Below are 18,549 nucleotides of genomic sequence, written 5' to 3' on the forward strand. Positions count from 1 at the left end.
GATGCTGAATGACGCCTCCCCCACAACTGGGAATCTCAGAACCCCAAGACCCCGTTTTTGGGGAGCCCGGCCAGCGCCTTCACTTCTCTCAGCCCTGCTCCATCCGAGCGTCCGGCTACAGATGCGGCCACGGAAGAATTGGATTCCCCTCCGACACTTTCCCCAACATCCGCTGCAGGGCTCTGTGTTGATTAGGGTTGGCCCAGCAACCCCCACCCGCCACCCCGAGGGCAGGGGCATTAGCACACCAAAGCTAATGAAGCTTGTGGGGGGCAGGCTTTCGCCGCACACAGACAGGCTTGCAGCTGGAAGCGGCGGTATCTGATAGCGGAGAGTTTGTCTCGGAGGAGGGAGAAAGATTGGGGCGGGAGGGGTTATCAGATAGACTGGGTCCAGTTTCGTGCAAATTTGCAGGCCATGGGGCCTAAGGCAAGAGAATGTTCCTGTGGGGGAAGTTTACATAATGCCCACAACAAACAAAGCGGTGTCAGGAGGATGCCAGGACCTGACTGTGTCAGATAAGAGGCTTATTTACAACGGGAGCCCCGCGGCTACCCTTCAGGGAGCGCAACAGGGAAGAGTCCCTCTATGGACCCCAAGTGTGTATCATGTGGGCTGCCATGTCCAGGGAGGCCTCCAGAGCAACAGCCGGGAGCCCGGCCGGAGACGAGGGAGGCGGGGATCTGCTGTGGGAGGGGAGAGGGAGGCGGGGATCTGCTGTGGGAGGGGAGAGGGAGGCGGGGATCTGCTGTAGGAGGGGAGAGGGAGGCGGGGAGAGCGGAGGCCGTGTTGCATCGGGATCAGCTGCGGCTCGGGAGGCGGGGATCTGCTGTGGGAGGGGAGGGGGAGGCGGGGATCTGCTGTGGGAGGGAAGGGGGAGAGCGGAGGCCGTGTTACAACGGCATCGGGACTGGCTGCGGCTCGGGAGGCGGGGATCTGCTGTGGGAGGGGAGAGGGAGGCGGGGAGAGCGGAGGCCGTGTTGCATCGGGATCAGCTGCGGCTCGGGAGGCGGGGATCTGCTGTGGGAGGGGAGGGGGAGGCGGGGATCTGCTGTGGGAGGGAAGGGGGAGAGCGGAGGCCGTGTTACAACGGCATCGGGACCGGCTGCGGCTCGGGAGGCGGGGATCTGCTGTGGGAGGGGAGAGGGAGGCGGGGATCTGCTGTGGGAGGGGAGAGGGAGGCGGGGAGAGCGGAGGCCGTGTTGCATCGGGATCAGCTGCGGCTCGGGAGGCGGGGATCTGCTGTGGGAGGGGAGGGAGAGGCGGGGATCTGCTGTGGGAGGGAAGGGGGAGAGCGGAGGCCGTGCAGATTCGGGGGCGTTCCCGGCTTTTGGCTGACGTAGCCAAAAGCCAAAAATTCTCGGGAACGCCCCCGAATATGGTCCGGCCATGACGGACGCCTCTCTGTTCCAATGGCTAGCCTCCATTTATGGAGCTAGCCAATGAAACAGAGGGGCGTATTCAAGGCACCCATACTGGAAACTACAGATTTCTCTGGGGGCGGAGCTAAAAGCTCTGTGCCCCAGGCGAAACCTAAAAAGGAGGCGGGTGGAAGAGAACAGCAGATCAGCACAGGAGAAGAGAACAGGGAGTTAAAAAGGAGGCGGGTGGAAGAGAACAGCAGATAAGCACAGGAGGAGGGAACAGGGAGTTAAAAAGGAGGCGGGTGGAAGAGAACAGCAGATCGGCACAGGAGAAGAGAACAGGGAGTTCGAGAAAGAAGCGGGTGGAAGAGAACAGCAGATCAGCTAGGGAGAAGAGAAGAGAACAGGAAGTTGGAGAAGGAGGTGGGTGGAAGAGAGCAGCATAACAGCACAGGAGAAGAGAACAGGGAGTTAAGAAGGAGGTGGGGTGGAAAAGAGCAGCAGATCGGTACAGGAGAAGAGAACAGGGAGTTAAAAGGTAGGCGGTTGGAAGAGAACAGCAGATAAGCACAGGAGAAGAGAACAGGGAGTTAAAAAGGAGGTGGGTGGAAGAGAACAGCAGATCGGCACAGGAGAAGAGAACAGGGAGTTCGAGAAAGAAGCGGGTGGAAGAGAACAGGAGATCGGCACAGGAGAAGAGAACAGGGAGTTCGAGAAAGAGGCGGGTGAAAGAGAACAGCAGATTAGCACAGGAGAAGAAAACTGGGAGTTAAAGAAGGAGGCGGGGTGGAAGAGGGCAGCAGATCAGCACAGAAGAAGAGAAGGGAACAGGGAAATGGTTTCAATCATAAATGTCCGGAGATTTTTCTTGAGGCAAGATTTCGACTATCCAAATGTATGCTCCTTTGCAAATATTTAGTGATTCTATCTTGCTTTCACAGAAACACTTCTGCCATTCAATTAAGCATCCACAAAGTAGCTAATGCACCTACCTATAGGTTTTAATCCAGTATTAAAACACTATTGAAATAATTCAGGAATATGTATGTAAAGACCAGAGAGCAGAGCAGAATCAAGTACTGCAGGATCAGAGAACCACTGCCCCCTGGCTGGACTGAGGTGCAAATTCTGAGCCAAGTACTAGAGAAGTAAGGACTCCCATTGTCCAACACTCTGCCCACAGCAGGGCAAATAGTTAAGGGCCTCTGGGAAGCCCATTGCCACCAGGCACCCATAATGGCCAGCTGCCTGAGAAACAAACAGACTATCACTCTCTCAACGAGGCACTGGGTCTTTCAATGCAATCACCCGCTCCACCACAGAGCTTAAATGTCATTGGTACTGCTGAGCTGTGACTGCAAAGCCATGTTTGGGGGTGGCTTCCTGTCAAATGAGGACCATCAAAATTGTAAACATCTTCCTTGGTTTATTACTGACCCTGTTTTCAGGTACAGCACACATTTTCATCAGGGGTGATAGTAACAACACGACTACTAACCATCACACTCCAACAAGTGTGATCATTCTGACTATTTCAGCCCCCCAAGCTAGAAGCACGACTAATAGTAATTCTTTTAATTTAGATTACATAATTGATTACCTGTTGCTGTGGTCATCCTTAAATTGTCAAGACAGTGCCCCCTTGCGGCAGGCTGTCACAAGCTCCGGTGTTGATAATTAAGAGCTGGTGCCGAGCCCCGGAAACCACCGACTCAAATTAAGCACTGTGACCAACCACATTGTGGCCATCCTTTTGCATTTGACCAGTGCACTTTTCCAGCTCTGCTGTCTACACCCACAACTGCCCCCTCCCGACAGCCTGGTCCATCAGCTTGACTGGAAGGCATGCTGCCAGCTAAGATAAGGGTTTCAAGGCCTCACTGCTGGGGTTATCTGTGCACGTGCTAGCAGAGCCCCTGTTTCTGAGCGATGGGGGTCAGGGAGGTGGCGGCTTGCTTCCCGGTTGCTCGTTTTATTTGCAAGATTCCAGAATTAAGTGTTCAATTTATAATAAACATATTAAATGCCTGAATGTGCTCAAATAGTTGAGTGCTAGACAGGAGGGGCGCCAAAAGAGATGGAAAGATACGGGGAAGGGAAGGCGGTCAGTAGTTTGTGTCATGGTGGTCAGCAGGGAAACACCAGGCTATTACCTTGAAAAGGGTTCACAAATGGAGCAGCGGTGCAAATTGCTTCTCTGGCAAGCCCTTGCAACAGTACAAAGCTGGATGTGTGCCGCGGGAAAGGGCCACATAGGAGCATGCCAAACAAGCATTGGCAATATGAAATCATTTAAAAGAAATAAACGCGAGTTGTGCGAGGGAGACGGAGGGAGGGGGAGGGAAAGGGAGGCGGGCGGGTTGTCGCAGCCCTAAAAGGATGTTCTTTGAAGGAGAACATCAAAGGGGCACTGCTAAAGTGATTGCGGGGCAAGCGAAGGGAAACAAGCATTGGCAATATGAAATAATTTTAAAAAAACGAGTTGTGTGAGGAAGAGGAGAGATGTGCTTGAATAAAGGGTAACAGTAAGGTAGGGAGCGAAGGGGGGGGGGGTTGAAGGTGGGAAGACTGTCAATGGAATGAGTGATGCAGGGGAGATTGTGGAAGAGAGGGAAAAACATTTGGCGAGAAAAGAGAAATTAAGGATAGAAAGATGTTGCAAGGGAAGTAGTAGAGAGTGGCGAAAAGAGTGTAATTCCACCCAGTTTGAAATTGTGTGTCTTGTAGTGAGTGCCAGTGAGGAGAGGTAATACGGGGGTAATGGAAGGCTTTGGGAATAAATGGAAAGGGAGAGTGGCGAGTAGAGGAGATGCTTCAATTAGGGATAAGCAATGGACGGGGGCTGGGGAGATAAGCAGCACTCGGGTAAACCATGATTAGAGAGTAGTTTGGAAGTGCACTTTGGGAAACAGTGGGAGAGTCTGGGGGTGCGGAGAGGATTGGGAAACGAAGGTGAGGAGAGGAGCTTTTAGTGAGGGGCAAAAGGCCCACCGGTGAGCTGTAGCTAATGCATGGTGAGTGACTGGTCAAGAATGGGGTAGGTGGGTCACAATAAGGAGGGTGAGTCACTAACATAACAAGTAAAGTGTGAGGTGAAAAGAGGAGCGCGGAGTGAGGGATGAACAGGGACCAGGTGAGGGGTTACTGCAAAGAGGGTGATCCACTAACAGATGAAGTACAGTAAGGGGTGAAGAGATCGACTAATTAAGTGGTTGGGACAAAGACGTTGGGTCACAAACAGAAGAAAAAAACAAGGCAGCGCTGGGAGGTGGGCTGGGCACGAAGGAAGGAGAAATGCGAGTCACGGCCTGGCGGCCGTGAAGTGTGAAGCAATGGGTGGGGAAGCAGATCCCTTAGAAGCGCTCGGAGGCAGGAGCAAATGGTAAGGGGAGGAGAAATGCTGCTGGAAGCAGGCTCGGGCAAGCTCGTGCACGATGACGTGCACTTCTGGAAATCCGCTTTGCTTTTGAGAGCTTAGAAAAGCTCTTGGTTTCACCCCAATAGGGCTCGCCTATTATATCCCTGCGGGATATTAATAGGCGAGCCCTAACAATGCGTTTCCTCACAGGAAGCCAATGCAGTGTTCTAATGGCATCTCAGACAGACACACATTTGGGAGTGTTAGGAATAAGGCGCACAGCTGCATTTTGCACCACTTGTAGCTTGTTAAGTGAGGATGCATTAATTTTCAGATTGAGTGCACTGCAGTAATTGAGTCTGGAGGAGACTAAAGCAATGGCCACCAAGTGATGCAATTCAACTGGAATAAAAGGAAAGAACTTCCCGAGTCTTGATTATGTGAGCGAGTCTTGATTATGTGAGAGCAGGTACTCGTGATACAATTGACCTGTGAGTGAAAATTCAGGGAAATGTCAAAGATTACTGCAAGATTTTTGGCCACTTTAACAGGTGTGTGTAAAACGTCACATTCCACTGGCCACAAACACCAGGGCCAGATGGATTATTCTTCACCAAACACCAGCACCTCTGTTTTTTCCATGTTTAGTTTAAGAACATTTCTTTCATTTAGATGTTCATCATTCAGAAATTAAAATAGCTACTGTGGGCAAGTTGTCAGAGATGGATACAACAATCTGTGTGTCATAGACGTATATGAGTGCCTAAAAACCGAATGAACGACATACAGAACGAAAAAAAGTGGGGCTCGATGACACCTGAGGGACCCCGCAGGGAAGACTAAAGGCCTTAGCTTTCAAGTCCCCACAACAGACGATCTGCACCTTGTTGGTGAGAAAGGAATGGGAGAGGCTGAGGGCTTTCCCTCTGACACCTGCCTGATGAAGGTGTTGAACCAGGCGCACGGGTGAGACAGTCAAAGGCTACCGACCAATCCAGCAGCACCAAGACAGCCGCCTTTAGAAGTGTTACAATAGAAGAGGCAGTAACAACAGACTCTAGTGTCCTGCCTATGCTTCGACAGTTTAGGAGAACCGGAAATTATATCAGTAAATGCTTCCGCGATCTATGGTGAAACGAGAAAAATAAATCCAGTGAAACAACTAGTCCGGACTAACGAAAAGTGAAACATTAAGAACAGGTATTATACAGTGTCAGTGATAAATCCTCACAAGATTAAGTATACATCAAGCAAACACTATGACACTAAACAATATTCCACTAGGTCCTCTTACGTCGAGAAATGGTGCAGAGGTATAACGTATATTGATTACGCAGAGTAACCCTTAACAAAAGTTATTACCTACTAGGACAATGATTTTCTGCCACCGAAGTGGCATGTTTTATCATCAGGCTCTCCTGGTTGTAGTTCCAAAAGGAATTTTTGATGGGCTCTCCCTGGAGCTTTACAAGAGGTGAAAATATTATTTTACCAGAGAGTTGTGTACCTCTCTACTGGTGAGGTAGTGGTGATCCATTAAAGTAAAAAATGTGTGAGGTGTGTTACAATTCTGTATTAAGCTTCCCTTGCCGTATAGGTAAAATCGCTGTCTTAAGGAGTCTGTAAAATGCGAACCCCTCGTAAAGTTAATATCTTCTTACCGCCTTCTTTGTAGCTCTATTAAGGTCCAGGGCACTCTTCAGAACAGGGCCCACACTCCTTTGGCCTTAACCTTTCCTTCGGCCTTAACCTTTCCTTCTTTGGCCTCGCTGATCTATTTTTGTCTGCAGAAAAGGTATTGAAACACTTGCACTTGTGCTGATATAGTGCAGCATTCAGTCCCGTGACCTACTGGAACAGTAATACACACAGGGTTAGTAATATCCTCCCTAAGAGGTGAGAGCATGAGTTGCATACCGTTTATAAGCACCTATGGCTAAATGGCATCTTTCGTATCATTAGTTGCTTCATTTAAAATCTCCTTTGTCTCTGGCTTGTTTTAAAAAAATGTGATTGTAAGCGCCAGGACGCCCCTTTGCTGGGGCAGCTGCGCGCTGCATAAATAATATTAACATAACATAACATTTGTGAGCATGGCAAACAACACATGAAGTGCACCACCATTGATGCAAGATCCCATGACCAGGTGATATGAAGGTAAGTAAGGCAGGTGAGCACACTAATTGCTCTCGCTGGTCATCAATGCTCGTATTGCACCGCGGACACACTGTTCTCCGACCCATACTTTAATTCAGATAAAGGCACTATAACTAATGACCTGATAGTCTACACTAATAAAAAGGCTAAATGGCGCAATGCCTTAACAAGAATGCTTTACATAAAAGATATGTAAAACATCCCACATGGCACAAAGATATTGACCTCACCATCAAGAAGATGTAGAGCAGAATTATGCATCACCATATATAAAACTGGAATAGTGTTGATACAGGCAGCGAACAGTGAACTTATGAAGTTCGACAAGGTATTCCCTACCATAAAAGAATCACTAGAGGGCTTAAGAAACCAACTACACCTGACCTCACCAGAACTCACTCCTGAGAATATTACTAGCAGAGACGCCAATCGAACAGGAGAGAAAACTGAAACAGAAGTGACTATATCGGAAAATGAGACAGAATGGACAGAGAGGTCTACGAATCATGAGAATAAAGAACAAGACCAGCTCCAAAAGGAAGCGTCGACACCGCTCCCAAACGCCGGGCCTTCCCAAGCAGAACGTACAGGGGCGCCGAGTAAATCACTCAAGGTGAATCAAGAAACGGTTAAGGTAGGAGATATCCATGTGAATAAAGAACTAGACCAGCTCCAAAAGGAAGAGTTGACACCGCTTACAAACGACGAGCCTTCCCACGTAGAACATACAGGGGCGTCGAGTGAATCACTCAAGGCGAATCAAGAAACAGATAAGTTAGGAGTTATTAACCATTCTCTGCCCACTCCGAATACGTTACTAAAGCCTTGTACAACCTCACACACAAAAACGCTCCTAGCTTCACAAAACTCAGGTAATTCTCATAACATCTCAAGAAGGAGCGGAACTGACAACCAAACAAAGGATATGAAGAATATGACTGGGACACTAAAAAAAGATCAAAAACAGAGAAGAGCAATATACAACCCTCAGACACACAGGTTAACCATCCCTAAGAATTCACCCAGGAATCAGAAGGTTATTAAAGATCTTCAGAAACTAGTCTGCAACATGACACAAGTCACAATGAATACCCTAAAAGCGACTGAAGAAATACTGGAAGTGACGGCAAGCACCCACTCCAAGATCACGAATATTCAAAATCTCGTACATTCCTTACATAGAAAGAGAAACGAGATGGACATGTCATTAGCGAATAGGATCAACCGACCAAATAGGACGAAGGCCCTGTCGAAGGAGGAAGCCCTTGCCTTACTTCGAACCTACGAATCACCAAACCGTGAAAAAGAGGAGAACATCAAAACAGTTCCGATTGACTCTAATAGAACAGCAAGAAAGAAGGATAGGAAACCCAACCACAACAAGTTAAAACAAGTCCAGCTTAATTCCGAATATGAGAATCTGAATAGTAATAACGCTAGAAAACAATTGACTTGCCTCCTACTCAACTGTCGATCGGCTACCAAACATGCGTCAGACATAGGAGACCTCATCATTAACAAGGAAATCGATCTGACAATCCTTACAGAAACGTGGCTTTCGGAAGCATCATCTCCAACCATGGATCTCTTAGTACCACCTCAATATAACATTGTGAGACTAGATACACCAAAAAAGTCTGGATATCGAGGTCAACCAAATTCAAGCTGACCCTCTAGAATCCTGCGAATACTTAGGTCTCAATATAAGATCGGCAACCAACCAAAGATGCAATTTACATGCGTTTTACCACCCACCAGGAGAGAACGCTAAGTTCATAGAGCAGTTAATGGAGATCATTACGACCAACTCTAACACGGATGCCAACAACATTTTCTTAGGAGACTTCAACTTACATTGGGATGACTGCAACGACAAACTAGTTAACAAGCTTAAGGATTTCCTTGCCGAGCTAAACCTCAACCAAGCATGCACACAACCCATACATTCTAAAGGAACAACACTTGACTGGATTATCTCGGGCAACAAAAATTCATCAATCCTCTCAATAGCCCCATGTGACTGGTCGGATCACTATGAAATAACTTTCCTGATACCCATATTGAGAAAGGGCAAGACCGTTCAACCTGCCAACAGCACAAAATGGATCTAAGACAAAAGAGAGACTAACATTGAGCTACTAGTAGAAAGTTGTGAGAGAGACTTAAAGCCACCTAGCTACCTTCAGAATGCAAATGAGCTGACAGATCACTACCTAACCTCAGTCGGGAATATCGTCAACAACACCTTGCCTTTAAAACTAAAAAGAACCACGGAGAAGATGAAAAATCCATGGTTTGATGGATCACTGAACGAAGACAGGCGCAAACTGAGAATGGCCGAAAGAAAATGGAGACAACACCCATCATCCCCTGAGCTGAAACCCTCAGAAAAATTAGAAACCAATATAACAAAAAGATCATCAATTCCAAAAAGGAATTTATAAGATCTGAATTGGATAATGCCAAAAAACAGACCACGGAAACTCTTTGAAATCCTGAAGCAACAATCAAACAAATTAACCAAAAAAGCACATGAAACCTCAAAAATATCTCTAAGCAGCGAGGAATTTTCAACATTTTTTACGAAGAAGGCCAATACGCTTTAAACAGAACTTTTAAGCGCTGCGAGTAACCTCCCCATCCAACCATGGACTACGAGCGATCATAACCCGACGACAGTGTGTAGCAAGATAAAAAACAAGGCAAAGTGGGACACATTCGAATTATATGATCAGGACACGATCGCCAAAACGCTATCGAAAATCAAACCCAACAACCACTACCAAGATCCTCTACCCGAGAAATGCTTAAGAGGAATCAGCCATATTGTGGTGCCAATCTGGACCAAAATAATAAACGCATCATTGTCACAAGGGATCCTCCCAGACTGCCTTAAAACAGGTCAAGTGGTTCCCTTGATCAAAAAACCAATGGCGGATGCTACAGACCCGAATAACTTTCGACCAGTAACTAACATCCCTGTATTGGCCAAACTTATTGAGAAATGTGTGCAGGGCCAACTGAGCCAACACATCACTAAGTTCTCCTTACTAGATGAATGCCAATCAGGATTCAGAACAGGGCATAGCACGGAAACAGCGATCCTCCACATTGTTGATGACGCTTCAGGCTCTCGATCGAAATCAAGCATGCTTACTAATTCTCCTGGACCTGTCATCGGCATTTGACACAGTAAACCACGAAGCATTACTGGCCAGGCTACAGGACAGGATGGGAGTATCTGGAAATGTGCTGAAATGGTTCAACTCTTTCCTACGGAACAGAACCCAACCATTCCTGGCCAACCAATCAATTTCTCCACCATGCCCCAACTCAATCGGAGTCCCACAAGGATCGACACTATCTCCTGATTTGTTTAACTTGTATGTCGAACCTCTCACAGCAATTCTCAGAAACTCACAGATAACCTACCATATGTATGCGGATGATACGCAAATTTACATAAAGATTGCCTCTCTTGAAGACATTGAGCTAATGAATGAAACTTTAAAAATGGCATTGCAATGGTTAACTACCAACCATCTGAAGCTAAATGCTCAAAAAACAGAGTTCTTACTAATTTCTCCACCAAGGTGCGTTACAGAAATAAAGGAATGGACCAAGTTGGTGACTGCGCTTAACTGCACTCCGACTCTAGTAAACTCAGCTAAGTCGCTAGGAATTACTCTAGACGAGAATCTTGACATGAAAGCTCACATTAATTCAATGGCTAAAAGCGCCCGCTTCCACCTGAACTACCTGAGAAAACTGAAACCATTTATCTCTGAAGCAGATTTGAAACTGGCAATCCAATTCTTAGTCATCGCTAGGATTGAATACGGTTGCACCACCTTAGCGGGTTTACCAAAAACTTCCACAGCACCACTAAAAGCTTGCCTCAACGCTGCAGCGAGACTCATCTCTGGCTCAAGAAATTTTGACCGCATATCCCCGCACTTGAAAGCATTGAACTGGCTACCCTATGAGGCGAGAATTCAACTAAAGATAGCATGTATCACCCATAGAGCGCTTCACCACAATACTCCTGGATACCTATCCAAGAAAATTGAGCTGTCCGGAGGCAACAGACCAGCTAGGAGTGCCAAGGATTTGTTGCTGCGTCCAGCCATCTTTAGAAAGAAAAAAACTTATGACAGAGCGTTCTCAGGAGCTGCCCCTAGAATCTGGAACTCACTCCCTCCAAGCATCAGGAATAACCCTAATACCTTAACTTTCAAGCGAGAAGCGAAGAGCTTCCTAATGAGTAAATACCTCACATAGAGAAGTTAATGGATCACTTTGGGATCTAATTCTGTCCTCAAACACAACTCACGTCATCAGAAAGAGAAGGATCGACGTGAATTAGATGAAAGATAAACTATGGATCGAAACAAACAGACTTTCCTGGTGATTAAACTGTATACCAACTGCTACCTCATGGCAAAGTGAATGTTTATAGTTATCTCACATCCTGAAACCATATAACCTCCTACCTCATTTATTTGTCGAAATCGACGAATGTTAGTGTTGCATGCTTTATATCTGCTGCGTATTGTAAAAGAATAATTTGAATGGAAGTTAGTTACTTAAATGTTAGTATTGCATGCTTTATAGTTACTGCGTAGTGTAAAAGAATACCTCGAATGGAAGCTAGTTACCTAAGCACTCTCCAAAGCTATATAATTATCTACCTCATATCTATATGTTATTCAATGGTTATCATCTTGTTAATATTTTTATCATACTTTTATGTGAAGCGCTCTGATACCCACGGGTCTTGTTCGCGCTATATAAAACTTTTCAATAAATAAATAAATAAACCTAGGTGTCATAATGTACTGTTGAGGAACGAACAAAACATATTCTGATCTATTCAGATATGTAAAGTAGAAGTGTGGCTATTCCTATTAGAATTCCTATCCCGCCGTTTCCCCAAGGATATAATAGCAAGGAAGTTTATTCCCTACCCTCTCCTTGAATGAGCATGCACCAACCTTGTGATACTGGTCTGCTGAATTATCAACATCTGCTGATTCTTTTTCCCTAAAATCAGGCCCTCTCTGCATGCGGGGAGCCTATGACCACCACGCGTGGAGGTGCCATTGTGCCCCATGACCATGTGACATCGGAGCATCACGTTGGAACATAGCATGTGTGGCACCAGCACTGTAGTCCCATAGTCAGACTTGTTGGTATAGCTGCAAAAGGCCCTAGTTGCTGGGTCTCAGTAGAGAATGCATGTATCCCTGCCATAATGCATAACGCCAATATGGCAGGGATACCCACAGTCTCTATGAACATGAACAGAGATAGCAGTTTCGGCTTGCGACACACAAAATAGTTAGTCCACTTTTTGTAGGACACACTTGATGCAGTAACAACCCCAAGCTTCCTCTTCCCCTCTGGGTTCTTGGCTGTAACATTACACAGGCATTTAGGAGAGCTTACGTTTTGGACATCGCTCAGCTTTGAACATGTTGTTCTGACCAGAATACGCACAGGCATTACTTCCATGGGATAAAGTCTTGATCGCCTCCCTCAAAAATCTCTATGGATTATTGTGATGCAATTAACACAACTCATAAACCAGCACTGGCAAAGTCAATAGGTCTCGCCTATGAGAGAGCTAGTGGATGTGGCAAATGAGTTTTAGCCACTATGTACACCAGTGTGGCTGCTGTTCAGCATGGCTAAAAGTTAGCAGAGTGGGGTGGGCTAGATTGGAGTGAGTTAGATTGGGGAAGATTGGGATAGAGTGTAGTGTAGTATATTGGTGTAGAGTGGAGTGGAGTAGAATGGATTGGGGGTAGAGTGGTGGGGGCGGAGTGAGGGAGTGGGGCAGTTGGGTAGATTGGAGTTGGGGAGATTGGGGTAGAGTGTGGTAGACTGGGGTGGTGTTTTGTAGATTGGGGTAGATTAGAATGGGGTAGGCTGGAGTGGGGTAGATGGGGGGGTCAGGGTAGATGGCAGTAGAGTTGGATATATTGGCGTATGGTCCGGGTTTGGTGGCTTAGTGGACTAATGTGTCCACTGTAGGGGCCTGTGTTTGACCTCGTGGTCACAGGTTCGAATCTCGGCTTGTCTACTCAGCCTTTCATCCTTCTGAGGTTACTAAATTGAGTACCCTTGAGTTGGGTAGCAATAAACATCTGTTATTCAGTGCCAAGATACCCTTGTGAGGTAGATTGGGGAAGTGGGTTAGATTGGAATGGTGTGGGGTATATTGGTGTTGGTAGTATGGGTAGAGTGGAGTGGAGTAGATTGGGGTAGACTGGAGTGGGGGCATAGGGTAGGTTAAATTAGAGTAAATTGGGGTGAAGTAGATTGGGCCGGAGTTGAGTGGAGTGGGGTAGATTGGAGTAAATTGGATTAGAGTGGGGTGGGGTAGATTGCTGTGGGGTGAGGTGTATGTAGTGGGTGGGGTCAAATAGGGTAGATTGAAGTAGAGTAGGGGTAAATTAGGGGGGGAGTAGGTTAGGGTAGATTCGAGTGGCATAGACTAGACGTGGAGAAGTGTGGCTCACTGGTTAGAGGAGGTAGACCCTGATGCAGAGGTCAGACCCGGGACCAGGGTTCAATTCCCGACGCGGCAGGGTCTTGAGCTCAAAAATGTCCACAGACTCGATAATTCTCGCCTCGGTGCCTACTCGAATCATGGGTTCACACTCTGCAACTCTGGGCAATAGCTTGCTTAATCTCCACTATAGCCCCACCGCGATGGGATGCCTGGTCTTCACCTTGGGGATGCTCAGTAGGGGTTATCTCGCAGGGAAAGCCAGGACGGGTTCCCAAAGCAAGCGCTAAGAGACCTGTCGGTGATTTGGCGCTATATAAATCGAAATTAACATAACATAACTAGATTGGAATGGGGTGCATTGGGGTGGAGTGGGATAGATTTTAGCTGAGTGGGATAGATCGGAGTTGGGTACACTGGATGAAGTGGAATGGGGTAGATTTGGGTAGTGGAGTGTGGCAGGGTAAAGTTGAGTGGGGTAGATTAGAATGGAGTGGGGTAGAAAACTGAGTGGATTGGAGTGTGGTAGATAGCAGTGGAGTGGGGTAAATTGTGGTAGATTGGAGTGGGATATTTTGTAGAGGTGTAGAATGTGGTGGAGTGAGGTAGATTAGAATGGGGAGGAGTTAGATAGATTGCAGTGGAATTTGGAGTGGAATCGGGTACATTGGAATGGAGTGGGGTAAACTGGACTGGGGTAGATTGGTGTGGAGTAGAGAGAAGTGTGGTAGACTGGAGTGGAATGTGTTGGATTGGGGTACATTGGAGTACGGTGGACTGGGATAGATTAGAGTGGAGTGGGGTAGACTGGGGTAGATTGCAGTGGAGTGGAGTAGATTCGAGTGAAGTGTGGTAGACTGAGGTAGAGTAGGGTAGACTAGAGTGGGGTGGGGTTGATTGGGTTAGATTGAGTGGGGTAGACTGGAGTTGAGTGGAGTAGATTGGAGTGGGGTAAATTAGAGTGAGCGGAGTGGGATAGAGTGGAGTGGACTGAGGTAGACTGTAATGGAGTGGGGTAGATTGGATCGTAGTGGAGTGAATTGGGGTAGACTGGACTGGAGTGGAGTGAAGCAGATTAAGTTAGAGTGTATAGACTGAAGTGGGGTATATTGGAGTGGGGTGGGTAAATTGGGGTAGGGTAGAGTGGAGTGGAGAAGATTGGAGTGGAGTTGATTGGGGTAGATTGTGTCAAAGTGGGGTGGGGTAGGGTAGACTGGGGTACCTTGGAGTAGGATAGATTGGAGTAGGGAAGAGTGGAGTGGGGTAAGTGATGTGGAGTTGAGGGGCGTACAGTGGATGTGAGTGGTGTGGTGTGTCATAGAGTGTTTTCTAGTGGAGGGTTGTAAAGAGTACTCTACATGTGTGGAGGTGCACTATGTTTGTTTGCCGTGCTCACAAGTGACTTCACAATTTTTTTTAAAGCAAGCCTCGAAGGTGATTTTGAAATTCAGCACTTATGAAAATAAAAGATACTGCAAAGCACTAGATGCATACAACTGGTGTGCAACCCATTTCCTCACTCCAAATGGGAGGACATTACTAACTTTGTGCATATTACTCTTCCAATAAGCACAGAACAAGATGTTCCAATAATGCCTAAAAAACAAAGTGATAGATGGAATGCTTGAATTAATCTCCACGACTACCAGTCGCTTGAACCTCATCTCAATCCATCGTTTTTCGTCCACCATTCCACCTCAGTTTGGACCTAGCCGTATGCAAATTAACCTTGAGCCTGCTCCTCATGGGAACAGCCAAGCATGGAACCAAGCATCTTGGGACCGATTTCAGGGTATCATCTCTCAGCAGCCAGGCTAATTTGAATCCAATTGCATAGTGAGCATTGGACCCACTTCTGGGCATACCCTTCGGGTGACTATAGCAATACAAAAGGATGATGGACGGAATGTTGAACAATGCCAAACATTCACTCCTACGAACAGAGATCTGTTCCTAAACCCATTGTTTTTTTGCTCACCATGCCATTCCAGTTTGGACCCGGTCACATGCACATCAGTATCGGTCTTGCCTCCCCAATGGGAACAGTCCAACCCGAACTGCCAGGCCAGGTCTTCTCTGGACCAGACACAAGCATCCTGGGATGCTGAGAAGAAGGGTGAGACCAGTGTGACGAATGCCCTAGGCCTAAATAAGCCTATAAGTGAGGGGACACAAACTTGTCGACTTTACATTAGGGGTATGCATTATACAAACTCTATATGACATTAATATTACCCATGTGGCGGGAACACGTAAGAATTGAAACATACACCACCCCTTACACATTTTAACCTGAATAGGTCCCAACTACCACACCAGTAGGAAAGCACACAAGACTGGTTAAATTAATCTTTCCACCACTTGAAGAGCTCCAGAAAGAGCCCACGGTGTAGCCTTTTTGGAACTAAGGTGAGTAGGGGGCTAGTGATGAAGCATATGAAACCAGTTCGGTGGGTGAGGAGTGCCATCTTTTTAAGGAATATCCTGTGTAAGGGGAAATTCTGAATAGTGAATACACACTATAAATATCCGGCACAGTCTCTCAATGCAAGGGGCCAAGTGGAATTGTGTTTAGTGTCATGGAATCTATTTGATATACATCCATGACAAGTGCCACACATCTGAGGTTAGACTAATGCATTTGTCAATTTGTTTGCATGACCACAACATCCCATATTTGTTACACTAACACAGCTGCTTGTACTCTAAAAGTGGACACCAACTTAAAGGGTTATTTATGAGAGACTGGTGTCACTTTTGCATGATTTAAAGTGCTACATGCATGATTCAGGGCTCTGAATCAGGTTTATGAAGCACCGCAAAGCCACCCTGTGTGGCTTTGAGTGGCCTCATACATCTTGAATAAGGTGATGCAGTGCAAATCACTGCGTCGCCTCACTCTGCTCTCAGTAGTTGTTCCATGGGTATTGTGGTGACTATCCACGCAACACCCATACATTTTGATGCTGCCCCAGAGTTATAAAATCATGTAAACCTGGGGAAAAGCCACATTTTTATGCCTCATGAGGTGAGGCATAATGTGGATAAATGTCTTTATTTCCCTTCATGTTTTCCTTCCCATTCTGCAGCACACATTGAAAGAGGAAAACGCCTCTTAGGATTGTTTCTGTGCAGGAAGGTGCCCCGATCTGCATAAAAACAATCTTGCATGCAACACAGGCACCTTTGCACCATGGTGCAAGGGGGTCTACGTTGGTGCATGGCTGCCGAAATGGCACCAGCACAGGGAGAAAGGACAAAAATGCAACATTTACATGAATACAGTGCATTCCGGCCCTTTCGCTTTGGTGTATGGCAGCGCAGCAAGGTGAACAATCCCTTCAGCTCTGGACCTCATCCTCTCTTCTAGAATTCTGGTAAGGACTCATGCCAGGACTGTTCAACTGAACCCACTCTAAGCAGCAAGGCTCTCAGTGCCTGGCTACCCTTGTGGGTGATTAGCCGCGCTTTATAAATCCTTATCGATCGATTGATTGATCATATGTAAAATACAACTCAACCAAAATGCTGACACAAGGCTTCTTCTCCACCTTCACCTCCACCATTCACCCAAGAGGATGCATAACTCCGGTCCTACAATAGTTCCCTAGAGTGAGAATGGCAATGCTCAAGGCACAATGCATTGTCCAAATAGCTTCCCAAAGAAAAGGACCACTATACTCAAGTTAAATTCAAGCAATACAAACCAAATAGAACACTCCGCTCCAGGCTTGCACCTCTTACCACCACCATATCACCTAACAATAAGAAATAAGTATGCAGCACTGCTTTCTTAATACAAGCCACCAAGCTCTGGAACTCATGACCAGCCAGCATTTAGAAACAGCCAGGAGCATATACTTTTGAAGACAGTTGAAAACATGGCTATTGCTTAGATAACAATGATGAATAGTATAGTCTGTGCACTCCCCAATCGACTGATATATCCAATGCTAGAAATAACTTAACAATGAGTGCGTGCTATCTGGTGACAAGGCGGCCAGCCTGGCAATACAGATCAACAGCTAGTGAAAAACCACTGGTATACCAGATGCACTGCTAGTGTAAAGTATATCAATTTCAAACATAAACACACAAAATAAATGTACGTAGTTGAATACACTTTTATATTATCCAAAAGGTTTCCAATCACTACACTGATTGCTTCACAAAACAATCAATTATAAAGAAATCATGGATGTCGAGTCCAGATAAAGATCAATTGAGTACAAAGATACAAAATGTTGAATAATCACATTTGCAACTTCGTTAAGAAATATATACACAAAAAAGATTTTTTCACAGAATTCACATTTACAAAAAAGGTCTTCCGAATCATGCTCAATGCATTTCGGGATCCTATACCTTCTTCAGGGGCGCTGTAAAGAGAATGATAGAAAAAACACATAACATATAACGAGGCCAATGATAAAAAAGCTCACTGCTTGCTGCATTCTAAAACTGCGTGTGACAATGTCCAAGGTATCACAAACAAAATATATACATAGAAAGATTGATGACTCCTAATGTATCAGCTGTGAGTCAGTGAATAACATGCATTACTGAGACGGTAAAAGATGAATGTGCGGGGGAGAAAGGTGCTCTAAAAACGAGTGAGAAAAAACGGTATCTCGTGAGTGATGTAAAAAGCGAGAAAACACCTGCCTGATTATTCCCCTTGCGTGAATCTGCATGCATTGACTGTAAAACACTACATAGTGCCTATGTAATAGGACTGACTGATAAGAACACTAGAAGAAGTTCTACACCAATAGTCCAAAAGATACTCACTATGACCGTTTACTGTGCGAAAGAGGGGTCCACTGCTGTGTGACCAAGAGAGAGCAGTGTCTGTCTGTGAACAAAAATCGAGTCCATTTGTAAACATGGTTGCTAGCTAGAAGATCGGAATCGTGTCTAAAGTGATACTAATGCAATGTACTTACTGAGACGCTGCTCGGCTGTCACCAGTAACAATGGACTCGATGAAGTGTCGTCTGAGTTTGAAATGAAAAAAACGCGGGATTCAATGAATGTCGCTAAACACTGTTGGAAATACTAATGCAATGTGCGTGCAAAGGCTAGAGTATGTAAAAAGTTTAAACTGCCTACCTGCAGGTAGGGGAACATGTCCTGCATGTCGCTCACCGCGAAAT

The sequence above is a fragment of the Lissotriton vulgaris genome, chromosome 3_1 (genome assembly GCF_964263255.1).
Source record: "Lissotriton vulgaris chromosome 3_1, aLisVul1.2, whole genome shotgun sequence".
NCBI classification, from domain to species: Eukaryota; Metazoa; Chordata; class Amphibia; order Caudata; family Salamandridae; genus Lissotriton; species Lissotriton vulgaris.